Source organism: Lathyrus oleraceus, chromosome 6 (assembly GCF_024323335.1).
Source record: "Lathyrus oleraceus cultivar Zhongwan6 chromosome 6, CAAS_Psat_ZW6_1.0, whole genome shotgun sequence".
In the NCBI taxonomy this organism is placed as follows: domain Eukaryota; kingdom Viridiplantae; phylum Streptophyta; class Magnoliopsida; order Fabales; family Fabaceae; genus Lathyrus; species Lathyrus oleraceus.
In genome coordinates, this window is record NC_066584.1 from 4,227,195 (window position 1) to 4,230,804 (window position 3,610).

The window sequence follows — 3,610 nt, forward strand, 5'->3', positions numbered from 1 at the left end:
GACTTTGTGGCCCAATGGATAAGGCGCTGGTCTACGGAACCAGAGATTCTGGGTTCGATCCCCAGCAGAGTCGTTTATCAAATTAAGACATTTTTTACATAAAATAAAGTATATATTTATTTGAAATGAAAATATAATATCTCATATATTTTTTATTCAAAATATCTAGAAAATATATGTTTTTAATATATAAATCTTTGAAAATGATTTATATTTATGAATATTATTAATCATTTGAATAAATTTTAGAGTACCAATTCTTCTCCTTATTGTTTATTTTGGTTCTATGATGATAAGTGAAAACAACATAAACTAAGTTAATCTTTTACATTTGTATTTGCTTTTAAATCTTAATTGAGTTAAATATATTTTCATACTTTTGAAAATGAATTATGTTTATAATTTGTTTTGTCTATTATCGTAGTCAATATCAATAAACTTGTATAATTGGCAATGATGTGGAATACGAGATGAAAAAGTGTAATTTGTAAGTGCAAAGTGGACACTACATGGATTCCAAATCACTAACTCATAAAATAACCCTAATTTGGTTGAGGATAAGACACCAAACTTTCGAAGAATAACGATGGGACATTAGGATGTAAGAAAGATATGAATAATGGGTTGTAATCTATTCATGATAAGACCATTTTAATTTAGGGATTTTTTTTGCGATTTCTGAATGTAAGGTTATAAAATGTGTACGATTTAAGAATAAACAATTTATGAATGTAGGGTTTATTATGTTATATAAGATGTAAGTATCATTTAACATTGTCATTATGGATGCTAGACCTAACTCAATAGTTAATATGATCGAGGCAATCAGAACATACATTATGGAAAGGTGGACATAGAATAAGATGAGATTTTCTAACCCTGGTAATTAAGACATTTTATCCAACATTAAAATGTGGTTATGCATATTGTTTGTTTAAGTTGTATGATGTCCTTTTTAATATGTATATTAAGATAGTCATCAAAACACTAATTTATGGATTGTAAGGTATTTATATGTGTTTATTATAATGTTTCACTGACATGCTTTATATGTGTTGATTAAGTGCTCACTATAGTACTTACACGCTTTATGTTTTTTGATTCATGTAGTATAATATTCAGTGAGTATATTTTTTATGTTAGACACTAGAAAAAAATTGGAGATATACTTTGTGTCAACATGCAAGCACATGACTTTCCATGGATGAAACAAATACTTTTAGGTTTTCCTAGCCTTCACTAAACTACTGACATGAAGAGCAAGAACTATAAAGTAGAAAAGTACATTCTTGTGATTAACAAAATGGCCTAATTCAGGTAGTGTACAACCTTATTATGTATATATATTATTAATAGTTCTAACCTATAGGTCAAGAAACATCATTTATGTGATCCACAAAGATACAAGAACGTGACAGGAAAACCAAAATAGAATAAATTGAATCATAAGATTAGGAGGATTGAATTACATGTTAGGTGCATAAGATGAAAAAAATGGTAATAATAAGTCAACATGAAAAGATCCACCTCAATCTCATCCAACTGGAGGGACATAATATTAGGGGAATAATGAACTTACTTATGGAGTACAAACACAAGGTCATACTCAAGTTTTAAAGTCTACAAATGGTACACATTCACAAGCAACAACAAAGGTGAAAAAATGAACATTGGAAGAGAAATAACAAGTTTTGGACCCCTAAGGCCTACAACAAGACTAAGAAAAAACATATTAAGTTGGCTAAATGTAAGACCTACAAGAAGACTAAGAAAATACATATTAAGTTGGCTAAATGTAAGACCTACAACTAGACTTAGTGCATCACACTTATCTTAACAAACTACAACCACTAAACAAACACTAATTAAGAGGAAAATTCTAACCAAAAAGAAATTCCAAAAAAGAAGAACACTCCAATCCAGAAGAAAAATTAGGTTTTGTTAGTTTAATGTTTATGATAAACTAAGTGTGTGTTAAGGATCAATTAGTTATGTATTTTGATGTTGTTTTAAAAGTTTTGCAAAGTGAAATCTACATTTTTCTTCATAACTTCAAAAATTCATAACTTCATGATCCCTTAACCTTTTTGACCCATTCTTTTTGCCATGAGTTCATAAGTATGTCTATTTTATGATGATATGAAAAAATCCAAAAAAACATTATTTATTTTACCACTTTTTATTGGATATAAAACATGTGCTTTTTAGGTGTTTTTAAGGATCCTAATCAATCTCTTTGGTTTATCTTTTGTTTTACCTTGTTGTTGAAAGTTTGTATGATCATAGCACACTCTTTCAAGTGTTGATTGTTGTACTTAACATGTTTAAACTTGATTATTTTCATATCATGTCTAAATTGATTCACCTTGAAAACATGCTTGAATGAATGGTTAGGATATTATTAGGGTTTCCACTTGCTCGTTTCTTATTCATGACATGAGTAGGGTTTAGGTCTAAACTTGTCCCTAATGTGCTCTTGCCTCTTATTTAACTTGTATGCATAGTGATACATTTAAGATTTTACTTTGTCCATACCATGTTCATATGATCCATGTTTTGAATATCCTTCTCTCATCACAACTTGACTTGACAACCAATATCTTGATTATGATACTTGTCTTATGTGGTTTGATACCCTTGTGTTGAGTAATGTACACTTGCTTAAATCATGTCTTGTAATTCTATCCCAATTTGTGATTTTATATCCATATCTTGTAATTGTTTATCACTTCATCCAAGTATTTCCTTTATAAACTCCCATGATGATTGAATACGTATCTCATACATGTTCATGTGTCATCTCTTGTGGTGTTATGTAAACCTTTGTCATGTCTTGTTTATGATCATCATACTTCAAAAACATGTGAGTAGCTTGTTCATGGCTTACCAATTTATGTATCTTTATTTACCTAAATCCAAGGGAAAGGATCTTATGTTGACTTCTTAGTCATATATTGTCTATTTGTTTGTTGATTTTATTTGCCCATTCATGCATTGACCCTACCCCCTTTTCAAACTAAAACACCCATTCAAACCTTGACTTACCTTTAGTAAATGGATCTTTCAACTACACTTGAAAATGCTTTAGTACACATGAAGCATTTCAAACACAACCTTCGACTTACTTTTAGTCAACGGATCTTTCAATTACAAATGCTTTAGTACACATGAAGCATATCAACTCAAACTTTGACTTACCTTTAGTCAAGTAACATTTTCCGAAAACATTTTGTACCCCTTTTATTATCCCATCAAAAAATGCAAACAACTCTTAAAAACATAGATAAAATCAAAAGGTTCCTGTAGAGTACTACAGATGATTAGGATGCTAATACCTTCCCTTTTCGTAACACACCCCCGTACCTTTAGAATCTCCCCCCCCCCCCCTTTTGCTTAGCTTAAGTTTAATCTTCTAGCTTTGCATATACATATTGGGTTTATTTTTGAATCTTTTCCCCTTCCCTTGGATAAATTAAAGTTCGGTGGTGATATTTTGATTCATGAGACAAGTCTAATCAATAGCTTGGTCTCCGACTCTTCACCGCGACAAAGATAAAGAAATAAAACGAGTACTTATATTAACAAATTACACACTTGCAAAAAACACAAA

The 3,610-nt window shown here is 30.2% G+C and overlaps 1 non-coding gene across 1 annotated transcript; it reads left to right on the forward strand.

The window, feature by feature from the left end:
- TRNAR-ACG (transfer RNA arginine (anticodon ACG)) lies at nt 1-73 on the forward strand. Its single transcript has one exon. It is a non-coding gene; the product is annotated as a tRNA-Arg (tRNA).
- The last annotated feature ends 3,537 nt before the right edge of the window (nt 74-3,610 follow it).